Genomic DNA, 14,479 nt, shown 5'->3' with positions numbered 1-14,479 from the left:
CGTGCCATAGTGGTTAAGTGCTACAGCTGCTAACCAAAGGGTTGGCAGTTTGAATTCACCAGGCTTTCCTTGGAAACTCTATGCAGCAGTTCTACTCTGTCCTATACGGTCGCTATGAGTAGGACTCAACTTGAAGGCACTGGGTTTGGTTTTGGTTTGGTATATATATATATATATATATATATATACACATACATATATAAGGTTTACGGGTTTTTCTTCTCTAAAAAAAAAAAAAATTTTTTTTTTTTTATACAACCCAGCCTAAGAAAATAACAAACAGCTCTAGAGTCTTAGAGGCTGATAGCAAAGAAAGTTTATTACCATGGGTCTCTTGGGAACTCTGTTCCATGTTCCGTCATCCTGGGACCTGGATAAAGCACGACTACCATGTAGACACCTGTCACGTACTATTCTGATGGGAAGACAGGCTGGTCAGCCTCCAATCTGAAGGGTTCTGAGCTCTTTTGCCTAGAGGTGACACACGTCACAGTTCACCGGCCAAAGCAAGTCTTGTGGCTACATCCACCCTCCGGTAGTGAGGAGGAAGACCTGAGACACCTGGTGAGACCCATGGAGATCCCTACATGGTGTTAGCCTGTCTGGGGTCTGTGCAGGTGGTAAGGAAGGGAGTGGGGAATGGAAGGAAATGATACCAGGACTGAGTCAGGTTGGATATGGTTCTTTCTCATCCAGGTGGAGTTTATCTCAGAGCTGCCCAAAACCATTCCTGGCAAGATCAAACAGAGTGAACCTCAGAAAAATGAGTTTGGGTGGATATAATCAACAGTCAACTCAGGCCTGCTAAGTGAACTTGGGCACACTCCCAGCAGCCTCAGTTTCCCCAATATGCTGGGGGGAGTTATGTTAAGAGAGTTGATTTCAAAGGGGATCAGGAGTGCCTAGATTCCTACATTTTTCTTCTTTGAAGTTAAATTCAGTCACTCCCCCTCCTTCCCTGCTCTGTCCCTTTGGGATTGGCCAGGTGAGTGCTGGGACTGGGGTTGAGGGGTAATAAAATGCCACCATCAACGTCTACAGCGCCTCTGTTTTGCGAGCTTGTTCTGTGTCTGGGCCTGTGCTAAGTCTTCTCACAACTTCTTCTGCCATCCTTCCCAGCCCCCAATCTGAGATAACCCCAGCCAGATAGGTTCTCCCTCCTCGATTCAGCACCATCAGGTGGCCCAGTGTACCCATTCCCATGGTCAGGGACACTGAGATTGGGAGGGAAATTCCAGGTGGCCCTAGGCTTTAGCCCTTTGGGCTCCTCTTGGCTCCACAGGAGGGTGAACCCAGGAGTGGCCCGGGAAGGGCTTCTGGAGGCTCGGCCCTCCCTTGGTGGCTGCACTTGCTGGATAGACAGTCCAGCACCTGCCACCATCCAGTGGGTCTGTCACTTTGTGCCTGACAGTAACGCTGCTGTTGATGCTACCACCACAGCTCCTGGCCACCATGATGACTGAGGGATCAGGGCTCTCTGGGGACCCAAGTCATTCCCAGGTGTGCTGCCCACTCACCCCTAACCAGGGCCCCAGAAGCCTTCCCCCTTGAATTTCCCTACAGAATTCCCCAACTCAACCTATGCCCAGGAATCCAGGACTCCCCCAAAACTCCCAACAAACTCCAGCTACTTGCCCCACTCCAGGGACACGGAGCCCTCAGAATCCAGCCCTCCCAAGGGACACCCACTCAATCACCCCTCCCAGGGACCCAGGACTCCCCCAGAACCTCCCCTGGAACCCAGGACCCTCTCTAGCCCTCCCACTCACTCTAGCCCTCTGCAGTTGCCCCCTGGCTGGGGGCCACGTGAACTGACCCTTCACTGCCTCCATCCTTGGGGCTGAGGTGGGACCAACAGGAGGACAGCAGAGGCTGAGAGGAGCAGGGGCAGAAGGGCCCAGCCCCACCTGAGAGAGGACGATGGACATACTGTCTCCTCTCACCCACCCCTGGGGTGGCTCTAGAGGAAGTCTCCTCTGTGTCTGTGTGTTTCTGGGGTACACACACACAAACACACTCAGTGAGAAGTGTACACACACAGCAAGCATGGAGACGTGCAGATAAGGACCACCCAGACACACCTGGGCAAAGGGTGCGGGCTCATGGAGAGGCTCACACAGACACACACTCAGGGCCACCCTAGATGTCCACCCAGGACAAACTGTCACATGATGGGCACACGCACACACAGATCCACACTCAGGAACACCCAAAGGTGCAAATTCACACAGAAACGGATCCAGAATACAGATACTCCAACAAGGACACACATTCCCACACACACCACAGGCACAGAGGCACATGGATTACATGGATTTCCACAACTGACACACACCCTTTCACTGACAGATGCACAAACACACACACACACATATACAGAGAAGGGCACAAAGATACACACAACAGCCACACAGGGGAAAACAAAACACAATCAGTACACTTATAGACTCAGAAACTCAGACAGAGACAGCCACACAGATTACACAACTGCACACAGACACACACACGCACAGTCCTTTGGTGCCACAGGACAGACAGACAGACCCCGCACTCCCAACAGAGGCCACTGCAGGCAAATACGGCTAAAGCTCAGACATGCCCTGCTCCACTGAAGCTGTCACAACAGGGAGTCCTTCCTGGGTCCAAATTCATGCTCTGCCCAAGGCGCTGAGAGTGGCCAGGGCAGGGTGGCTTTGAGAAGAGTCTCTGGGCCCGAGGTTGGGGCTTGAACCCTGTTAGGGGCCCTTAGAGTAGGGGTGGGGTGGGGGGTCCTATGAAGCCTGGTGGATGAATGGGTCAATGGAGGCCACAGGAACCGTTGTTCATTTTCATAGGTGTTGTGATGATTAATTTTGTGTGTCAATCTTACCTGTGTGTGTAAATGTAAGGAAAGGCAAGGGACTGTCCTAGAGGATCAACAGAGGAAATGCCCAGTTAATAATGAAAGCATATCCCAGACAGGAGTAACATTACAAATAATGGGACCTCCAGAACACTACATTGCGCTCATGCCTACCCTCTACACAGATCAAGAGGCGACTGTTCCAACAGAATAAACTGCAAAAGGTGTGCGGCAGGGAGGTATCCTTGTACCTTACTTATACAATCTGCACACTAAACAAATAATCTTAGAAGCTGGACTATATGCAGAAGACAGCATCAGGATGGGAGGAATACTCATTAACAACCTCAATTGACACAACCTTGCTTACAGAAAATGAAGACAACTTGAAGCCCTTGCTGATGAAGTTAAAGACAGAGCCTTCCGTATAGATTATGCCTGAATGTGAAGAAGAGAAAAATACTCACACCTGGACCAATAAACAATGTCATGATAAATGGCAAAGACACTGAAGTTGTCAAGGATTTCACCCTACTTGGATCAACAATCAACATCCATGCAAGCAGCAGTCAAGAAATCAAAAAATGTATTGCATTGGGTAAATCTGCTGCACACGACCTCTTCAAAGTTTTAAACACTGAAAAGTTACTTTGATGACTAAGATGCCCCTGGCCTAAGCCATGGTCTTTTCAATCACCTCATATACATGGGAAACTCGGACAATGAAAAAGGAAGTCAGAAGAAGAACTGATGCGTTTAAACTGTGGTGTTGGCAAAAAATATTGAATATACTGTGGAGTGCCAGAAGAACAAACAAGTCAGTCTTGGAAGAAATACAAGCAGGAGGCTCCTTAGAAATGAAGATGTCAAGATCTACTTTGTTTTGCTTATTTTGGACGTGTCATCAGGAAAGACCAATCGCTAGAGAAGGACATTGTGTTTGGTAACATAAAGAGGCCACAAAAACAAGGGAAACCCCCAATGAGATGGACTGACACAACAGCCCAACGATGGACTTCATTTTGTCGTATAAAGTTGCCGTGAGTCGGAATGGACTCCATGGCAAATAACAACAAAAAACACAAACAACAACCTTTTAAAATACAGCACAGAGCAGAACTGCCCCACAGGGTTTCCAAGGAGTGCCCGGTGGATTTCAACTGCTGACTGTTTGGTTAGCAGCTGCAGCTCTTAACTACTACGCCACCAGGCTTTCCTTAAAATATAGAAAAACCATACATCACTTTCTTTTTAATTAAATGAGCAGATAGGATAGTCTCATGTTTATTCTAAAAACTGCATTATAAACATATAAGGATATTCAATGGATGTCAAGCTCAGATGTATGCTGATCGGGGCAATGCCCATACAAATTCACATATTATCCCAATAAAATATACATAAAATACCAAAGAGAGAAAGTGCCTCTGCTCAAAATGAAAAGCATATTTCTGCAAACAGATTACAACCTTTTATGCAACTCCTGAATGTGGGATGATATTTTAAACCAAGTGGAAAGAGTCAATAAAGCCATCCAATAAGAAATCCAGAGTGTATATCAAGCTCCAGGCCTATGAGAAGGCCTAGCCCCTTGCTTACGGCAAATGAGAAAAAGTAACTTTGAAAGCATGTTCGGTGAATGTAAAACTTTCACAAGACATGTGAGTACATTTCTGAATTTGAAAATAAAGAAAAGTAAAGGAATGGGACATGTATGACTCACTGGATCCAACTATCAATTATTATGGGAATAGATATATTTTAAACAGGACATTATGGACATTCTCATTTCACCTTTGAAGTGAAGATACAAAAAAATTCAGTTTTCAAATCTTGACTTTTTAATAGAAAAAATGTATTTTCAATGAAAACATCCAAATTGCAGTCATTTGATTGGCTCTTAAATATTCTAACAAATTATATCCTGTAGAAGTTTCATCTTAGAGTTTTAAGCTGTGTAAAATATCAATAGTTGGTACTAAAAAATACATTAATGTTCTTTGTTCATCTACATCTGACTCATGAATTGTGCTTTGTACAATATTATCCCAACTTGGAATGAGCCTTGGTAATTTTTTTTAAAACATTAATGATCCCGAAGGATCCTATGAAAGATGGTTCAGAAAGCTGAAATTTAAAATTCTTTGAGGTCATCAAAATCGACAAACACAATTATCTCCATTGAAAATGAGACAAACTAAGAATTACAGTTTTAAAATATTATTGATGACTATGCTTCCATGGCAGCCCTGGTGGCACAGTGGCTAAGAACTAGGCTTCTAACCAAAAAGTTGGCAGTTCCAACCCACCAGTCACTCCTTGGAAAGCCCAGGGGGCAGTTCTACTCTGGCCCATAGGGTCGCTGTAGGTTTGACACAACAGCAACGTTTTTGTTATTGTTGTTTTAATGCTCTCATGAGGATTCCCATTGCCTTCTTGCCTGCATGGTTTTGCTGAGTAGTCCGAGCTTATTCTTTTTGGCTCTCCTTTGTAGGTGACTTTTCATTTATCCATAGCTGCTATTATAATTCTCTCTTTATCTTTGGTTTTGGCTAATTTGATTATAATATGTCTTGGTGACTTTCTTTTAACATCTACCTTATGTGGAGTTCGACCAGCATCTTTGATAGATATCTTTTCATCTTTCACGATATCAGGGAAGTTTTCTGCCAACAAATCTTCATCAATTCTCTCTGTATTTTCTGTTATCCCTCCCTGGTCTGGTACTCCAATCACTCAGAGGTTATTTCTCTTGATAGAATCCCACATGATTCTTAAGTTTTCTTCATGTTTTTAAAATATTTTATGTGATTTTTCTTCAAATATATTAGTGCCAAGTGCTTTATCTTCAAGTTCAGGAATTCTGCCTTCCAGTTGTTCAGTTCTGCTCCTCTGACTTTCTATTGCATTTACTTCTGTAGTTTTATTGTTAATCTTCCAGATTTCTGATTGCTTTCTGCCTACGGATTTCTCCAGCTTATTAAATTTTTCATTATGTTTCTGAATAATCTTTTTAATTTCTTCAGTTGCTTTATCTGTGTGTTCCTTGGCTTCTTCTGCATATTACCTCATTTCCTTCCTGATGTCTTGAAGGGTTCTGTATATTAATCTTTTGTATTCTGCCTCTGATAATTCCAGGAATGTACTTTCACCTAGAAGATCCCTTGACTCTTTGTTTTGAGAGCTTGCTGAGGCAATCATGGTCTGTTTCTTTATGTGACTTGATATTGACTGTTGTCTCTGAGCCATCTATAAGTTATTGTACTAGTTTATTTTATGTTTGCTTACTGTGTCATAGCTTCTTGCTTTGTTTTTTTTTTTTTAAGATTTTTGTTTGTATTTCATGGATAGTGCTGCTGTTCCAACCTTATAATGTAAAGCTGCCTGCTTTCCAAATTCCAAAAATTAAAAGAGTTTCCCTCTCACCATACTAGCCAGTGCCCTTTGGCTTCTTCAGAACAAGGAAGGGTTAAAGAGTTCTTTAAAGAAGTACAATTTTGATTTGGGGACCTTCCAAATATACAAATCATACTGAAGGGCCAGACACTTATTTTACATAGTTTAAATATTATGCATTAGCCAAATCAAACTATTCCACCACTCTGTTGGAGGGGGGAAAAAATCCATACCCATGTAACTACTTCACTCGACAGGATTTGTCTACCAACAATAAGCTTAAACAACTTTCACCTATAATGTACCTAATTTGCTTTTTTAAATGGAAATGTCATATAGTTAAAATCGTGAATCAAGTATAATTTCAACCTAATGAACCATACATCACTGCAGGAGCAAGGGTTAATAAACCAATGTGCTTTGAATTTGTTCAAGTACTGATATTTTCTATATAAAGATTTAGCATATATAACAGCTATCATGAGAATTGAAAAAAGATTTTTCCCAAAAATGAAAATATTAAAACTAAGTTAAAATACATAAAGGAGTTAGTATTCCACACAGCATAAAATTTGACAAATCAAGTTTACATGTCTCAGCTGACCATGTGTGAAAACGCAAAGCAGGTATAAAAACCAATATTATGTCCAATATTTAAAATCACTTTGTAATTGAGGGAACATCTAAATCCTTAATTAAAAAACACAAATGAAGTGAAAGCTTTAAACTGGTACACACTATTCACACCTATATTTCAAGTTTGGAAATGCTTATTTGCAAGCAGCAACACAAAAGTATTCATGAAGAATGCAAAATCTCTAAAAATTATGAAAACATCCCTGATACCAATACATTTCTAAATACAAAACTGACTGCCATATTTGTTACTTCTGTGTAGCAAGAGAAGTTCATTTTCAAAGCAGATGAAATTCACTCTTTAGGTGTGAATGGTATGAATGAGTCTTTTTTTTTTTTTAATTTCTTAGTTGTTTGGGATCCTTAAGCATGCAAAGCCTCAGAGAGAAGGGTCCACAAAGGAACCAGGGTTGTCTTATGGCATCCAGTTAGGCCAGAACTGGGAATGCCTCTGGGTCGTCTACATCAGGGGCAGAAGCACTTGACTTGTCAGTCCTGCTGCCATGATTGGGCCGCCCACCACGCCCACGTCAACCTCTTCCTCCCCTGCCACCACGTCCTGGACGGCCAAGTTCTCCAAGGTTGATCTCCAGCTGGGACATTATATCATTTGCTGGCTTCCGGAAATGATGATCCATGACCGAATCTTCAGCATGAACCTCTTCACTCTTTGACTTGTGAAGAACAAATCCCTTCTTCCCCTGCCCATCGGCACCTTCATTTGGTTTTCAGATATTAAATTCTACTTTTGCCCGGTCCTTATCTTGAATAGCCTTCCACTCATCCAATGTCATCTCTTTTGGACCTCTTCCTTTACCCCTTCAACTTCGTTCTCCTTATTCTCAGTGTCTGCCACTGGATGTTCTTCACCTTCAGGTGCTTCTTCAGTCACATTCGAATGATCCAAGTCAGTTAATTCATCTCCAATAGTCCCCCAGTTGTGAGATTTGCTACCTCCCCGTTTGTCTTCGTGTTTTAGGCCAGATCTATCACTTCCACTATGCCTATCAAATTCACAATTGCCATGAGAATCAAATCCATCTCCTCGGCCCATTCCACGTCCACGGCCTCCTCGACCTCTTCCAGGACCACCACGGCCCCGAATAGGCCTATCAATGATTGGTCTATCAAATGAAAATTCTCCTCCTTCACCCTTTTCTTCAAGTGGTTTTGCAAATCGTCTTTCCCGAGGCGGTCACCTTTCTGGTCTTCTATCAATTATTTTCCCTTCACCCTGAAGTTGCTGATCAGGTCTTCTTCCAACACGTCTAATTCCTTCTTTCTTAAGCGTCACGGGTGGCTGCGTCTCCTCTTTCTTGTCAACCACGCCAGCACTGGGAGGCAGTGGGTTCTTCCGGTCTTTCTGGGACTCTTTACTCAACTGTTTGCCTGCCTCATAGGAGTTGGTCTGGGGTGCGCTTTTGGCCCCAGGGCCCCCAACACTGCCTCCGCCAGCTTCTTTTTTCTTGCTCTCCACCGCCTTCAACACCTCCAAGGGATCTGATTCGTCATCAAATAACTGGTCGAATCGGTTGGTGACCACGCAGCCGAAGCCTTCCTGTAAGTGCCCAGGCATGATGGTGGCTGGGAGGCGCATTCCTCCACGATTGCAGTGGGCCGCGCTGAGCCAAGAGTGCCTGTTTCAGCACTTCCCACAAGATGGCCTTTGTTTTGTTTTGATATGCCCAAATGGGTTGGTTGAGTGAGCTAATTTGATTATTTTCGCCTTTGGAGCTCTGACATCCTTTCCCCAGATGGCTAGAGCTGTTATCAGGTATATTAGTCTAGGAGTCCATTCACTTTTCTTGTATGAATTCAGCCCGGATGTCCAGGTAGCTGATCATCAATTGTATGGTACAGGCTCTGTCCTACACTCTTAGAGGGGCAGGGGTGATTAGTGTAGGCAATGGTATCTGGTTGCAGCAGGGGGTCACACTCTGAACAAGCCAGGGGGCTGAGAATTGTCCCCCGCGTGTCTCTGAGGAAAGCATGTCCCTGTTTCCTAGAGCATACAGATAGGTGGGTTCTGCAGACAGACCATGGGCACCCAATATTTTTGGTTGTAAGGACTAGGAGGTACCAGTTATCCTTGGACCCCTGTCGTGGGTGGCTGGGTGACCTGAGTGGAGCCACCAGTCCTTATGCCCATGATGTGGGTTGGTGAGGACCCTGTTTAATAGGCAAAGCAATGTCAAACATCAAACACCCACCTGTGCACTGCACAGCTGAAATGGTTTGAGTCTGCCAACAGGGGCCTATTCTCCTAAAATAGGCCCACACAGGTCCATGCAGAGTGGAAAGGTACTCAAAGTCCATGGACTGTTTATGCCTGGACAGGAGACACGTCTGTCCTGAGCTCCCCCAGTTAGTGGAGCTGGCAAATTATCTTTTCCCCCAATTTCAGGTTTATTCCATCTGCAAGGCCGGGAGGATGGCTCTAGGCTCTCAACAGGGCCTATCTCAGGCCCAAAGAAGTCAGCCACTGAAGCAGGTGTGGGAGTAGGCAGGGGTGGGGGCGCGGTGAAATATATACAAGTACTTAGCTTTTCCCAAGAGCGCCATTCTTCTCTGGTTCTGGAGGTGTGACTAGGCTGTGTGGCTGGCTGCTTCTCTCTGAGGAAACTGTGGCCGAACACTAGTGCCAGCGTGCCACCACCGCTCCCAGGAATGGTGCCTGAGGGCTCTCCACGATGCAGGTCTGGTAAGTCCTCTCTGCTTCTGAACCGTCTCTTCCTCCCCCTGCCTCTCAGTTTGTTTTCTAAGCTTGCCTTTGATGCTCCGGGCACCTAGCTTGTCATAAATGTACTCATTTCACTTGTTTTTTCGGGTCTTTGTTGTAAAGAGGGCCCACCAGAAGCATCTGTCTATTCTGCCATCTTGGCTCTGCCTCCTGATGCTGATCTTCAGAGAGCTGGTGGAGGGGAAGGTGCCAGGTGATGACACCCGCATCTTTTTGTTACAGCTTCTATATTTTGAAGTGCTTTGGTCTGTTCTACAGGAATATTTTTAAAAATTTAACTGTTTCTATTCAGCAGAATCAGAGGGCTGAGGAGAGACCTTCATTGCCCAGGACGATTGGTCACACACTGCCCAATAAACTCCCTCCATCAGCACACATGGGGAGTGAGCAAAGTACTCTACCAGGATGTCTTCCCAGGCCTTGGTTGGATCCTTCACCATACACTCCACCACGTCCTCCCAGGTGTGTTCCTTGACCTCAGTCAGACTCTCCACCAACTCCTTCCAGCTGTGTTCCTGGACCTCTGCCAGACTCTGGACTTCCTCCTCCCAGATGTGCTGAGGACCTTGTTCAGACCTTCCCCCTCCTCTTCCCCACCGTGTTCCTGGGCCTAGGCTAGACTCTCCTTCCCCTCTTCCCAGCTGTGTTTCTGGATCTTGGCCATATCCTCCACCTGTTCCTCCCACCTGAGTTCCTGGACCTTGGCCAGACCCTCTCCCTCCTCCTCTGAGTTGTGTTCCTGGAACTTGGATAGGCTATCCTGCTCTTCGTCCCAGCTGTGTTCCTGGACCTCAGTCAGTACCTCCACCTCTTCATCCCAACTGTGTTCCTGGAACTTGGAAAGACCCTCCACCTCCTCCCAGCTGTGCTCCTGGACCTAGGCCAGACCATCCATCTCTTCCTCTCAGCTGTGCCTGGACTTCTGCCAGGCCCGTACCACTTCTCCTATCAGCTGTGCCCTAGGACCTTGCTCAAGCCCTAGTCTTCCTCCCAACTGTGTTCCTAGAACTTGGAAGGACCCTCTACCTCCTCCCACCAGCTGTGTTCCTGGACCTTGGCCAAAACCTCCCCCACCTCCTCCCAGCTGTGTTCCTGGACCTTAACCATATAGTCCATCTTCTCCTCCCAGCTGTGTTACTGGACCTAGGCCACACCCTCCCCCTCCTACTCTCAGCTGTCTTTCTGGACCTCTGCCAGACTCTTCCCCTTTACCCCCACAACTGTGTTCCTGGGCCTTGATTCCCCTCCCAAACACAGCTCGAGTCCCCACTCCCTAATTTGCCCACAGGGAAGGGGTCCCCCTCCCCCACATGGCTGGCATCACACTCTACCACATGACTGGTGCTCTACTTTGCTACCCAGCTCTTGTCCAACTTCCCACCCAACTGGCCATGTGGGTCTCATCAGCAGCCTCCTCCACATACTCCCAGGCTGAAATGTCCACACGCCTCAACCACCTTTATGCTTCCGGTCTCTGAAGAGCATTACAGAGTTGCCAGAGTCTCCTCTTCCAATACCCTGATCACTATAGAACATCAGTTATCAACCAAAATTAATCACATTTAAAGAAGAATTTTACAACTGGTATCTGGCATAACTTCATTAGATGTAAGATAAGTACACAACCAGTCTACACTGATATTTGTTTACACAACAAAGCTTTATTGAGCACCTGCTTTCTGCTATGACAACAATACACTTGATCCTTGGCCACATGGCTTTCAGATGCAAGAGTCTGAAATAAGTGTGTGCAACAATTGTCAAAAGCTCTTCGAGCTGGAGTGGATATTAACCTTTCGCCATAGAGTCCATTCCGACTCACAGCAACCCCATAGGACAGAGTAGAACTGTCCCCTGGTGTTTCCAAGGAGTGTGGATTTGAACTGTCAACGTCTTGGTTAGCAGGTGACCTCTTCAACACTGTGCCACAGGGTTCCAGAGAGGACATCAGCGCCCAAAAAAGTCACCTTTGAAGAAACTAAGGTTGAGTGACATGCCCCTATCTCCCAGTAACAATGCCCCAAAGTTGTGTTCTTGACTGTATTCTCGTCATTCCGCTCATTCACAACCACTTTCATGACTTAAACTGCCCTCTACATACTACTGATTCCCATTTGTATATTAGGTAAAGACCTCTTTCCCTAAGTTTTCATGTGTCGATATGCTGTCTACAAGAGACACACTTTAGATCCAATACACAAATGGGTTGAAACTGAAAGGATGGGAAAAAGAAATTCTATGCAAATAGCAACCAAAAGAGTTGGATGACTGTATGAATATCAGACAAAATAGACTTTAGGTCAAAATCTGTTACAACAGACAAGGACATTACATACTGATAAAAGGGTCAATTCATTAAGAAGATATTACCTAACAACAGAGCCCTAAAACAGATGAAGTAAACATGATGGAACTGAGCTTAGGAATAGTTCTACAGTCATAGTTGTTTAAAAAATGGAACAATGTATTGATGTCTATACAGAGCATCAACAGGGAAATAGAGGCTTTGAACAACACTATAAACCAACTAGACCTAGTAGAACTATACAGAACACTCCACCCAACATCAGTAGTACGCACATTCTTCTCCAGTGCACACAGACTTTAGGATAGAGCATATAGTAGGTTATTGTCTTAGTTATCAAGTGCTATTATAGCAGAAATACCTCAAGTGGGTGGCTTTAACAAATGCATTTTCTCACAGTTTAAGACGCTAGAAGTCTGAATTCAGAGTGCCAGCTATAGGGGAAGACTCTCTGTTGGCTCTAGGAGACGGTCCCTATCACTCTTCAACTTCTCTTTCTTGGTTCTGTGGAGATCTCATGTGGTGTGGCATCTATCTCTGTTTGCCTCCTTACTTGCTCCATCTGCACTTTTATATCACAAAAGAGATTGAGGGAAGGTGGCGCCAAGATGGTGGGCTAGTCAGATGCTTCCTATGTTCCCACTTACAGCAAAGACCTGAAGAAACAATTGAATCAATTATATATGACAATCTAGGAGCCCTGAACACCAAATACAAAGTTGAGGATCTGGACTCAGTGTTACAGGGAGGGAGACACAGTTCAGAAGCACCAAGGATTTGCCAGACGTGATCTGGCCAGCACCCTGGAGCCTAGATCAGCTGGCTCACACTGCCTAAGGCAAGCAGCAGTGCTCAGGATGCATTTTCCACACCTGAAGAAACTGAGCGGTGGAGAGTCTGTTCAAGCTTCCAGTACCAGGAAGAAGCAGTGCTGAATCTGTGAACGTTAAGTGGAAGTGTCTAACCTACCACATGGATAAAAAAAATCCCTTCTCCCCTTTGGGAAATACCTCTATCCCACTTACCCCCTCCCCACTCTGGTACAGCCATTACCTTGCCCCCTCGGCCACAAGTACAACCTGTAGCTCATCCCAAGCCATTCTACCAGCTGTGGAGAGGGAATAAATTAACAAACGGGAAAAAATAATCTGCCAGCTCCCCTAAACCAGGAACTCAGGGCAGGCACAGCCCCTTTGGCTAGATACAGGCACAAGGGATCCACAGACTTTGAATGCCCTTCACCACTGCCTAGACCTGTGTGGGGCCATTTCAACAGCATACGCCCTCATTACCACAGTACAACAGGGTATATACCTGAAGCCTATTTTCAACTGCAACAGCTAACGGGGAGTGGCAGATTCATGACATCTGACACCACCCTGCCCATAAAGCAGGGTCCTTACCTACCCACATCAGGGGCCTGAGAACTGGTGGCTCCACTCACTCCACCTAGCCACCCGCAACAGGGGTCTGAGAATAAGTGTTGCCTCTCAGTCTCTACAGCCAACAGTACTGGGTGCCCGGAGACCAGCTACAAAATTCACCCACTTATGCGCTCTAGGGAACAGGGACGTGACTTCCACCCCGGCACTCAGTGGCAGCTGTCATCTCCGTAACTTTGCTCACCACATAACCCCCAACTGCAACCAGATACCTGTGCCTGCTCCAATCACCCCTACGTAGTCCTGACCTTCTAGGATTGTAGGTGACGCCCTGCACCACACACACGATGACCAACGACCTGGACACCTGAGGTGTACCCACACAAGAAAAGCAAATGGGCTCCTGGGTTCGCATACCTAGTAAGAGCTCTAACCACCTGGTGATAGGACCTGAGAGCTTCAAAGACGCCAATAATCAAAGTAGCTCACATGACCAGCCTGCTTGGGCATATCAAAACAAAACAAGAAGCTAGGACACAGTAAGCAAACGTAAAATGAATATAATATATTTTTGGTGGTTCAGAGTCAACAGTCAGTATAGAAGCATATAAAGAGGCACACCATGATGGCTTCAGCGAGTGACCAAAACAAAGAACCAAGAAACCTCTTGGAGGAAGAGCAGGTCTTAGAGTTTCCAGGGGTAGAATTCAAAAGATTAATGTACAGAGATCTCTTTAAAAAAAAAAATTTTTTTTTTTTTTTTAGGAGATCAGGAAGGAAATTAGGAAAAATGCAGACCAAGTCAAGGAACACACAGACAAAGCAACAGACGGACATAAGAAGGTTATACAATGGCATAATGACAAATTTAACAGGCTGCAAGAATCCACAGAGAGACAGCAAGTGGAAATTGCCAAGTATTATACATCCAGCAAAATTCTCTTTCGAATATGATGGAAAAATTAGGGCATTTCCAGATAAAAAGAAGTTAAGGGAATTTGTAAAAACCAAACCAAAATTACAAGAAATACTAAAGAGAGTCCTCGGGTTAGAAAATTAATAACATCAGAAAACAGCTCAAAACTAGAACACAGGACAGAACAACCAAATACCAACCTAGATAGGGATGTTACAAAAATAAAGCTGAAACCCTGAAAACAGGGAAACAGGGACATCAA

The 14,479-nt window shown here is 45.1% G+C and overlaps 1 pseudogene; it reads right to left on the bottom strand.

Annotated features, from left to right (window-relative positions):
* Positions 1–7,225: 7,225 nt before the first annotated feature.
* Positions 7,226–8,450, bottom strand: LOC126086667 (plasminogen activator inhibitor 1 RNA-binding protein-like; annotated as a pseudogene).
* Positions 8,451–14,479: the final 6,029 nt, after the last annotated feature.

Source organism: Elephas maximus, chromosome 12 (assembly GCF_024166365.1).
Source record: "Elephas maximus indicus isolate mEleMax1 chromosome 12, mEleMax1 primary haplotype, whole genome shotgun sequence".
NCBI lineage: Eukaryota > Metazoa > Chordata > Mammalia > Proboscidea > Elephantidae > Elephas > Elephas maximus.
The sequence above is the reverse complement of the archived record's forward strand: the minus strand, read 5'-3'. Positions and strand labels throughout refer to the sequence as shown.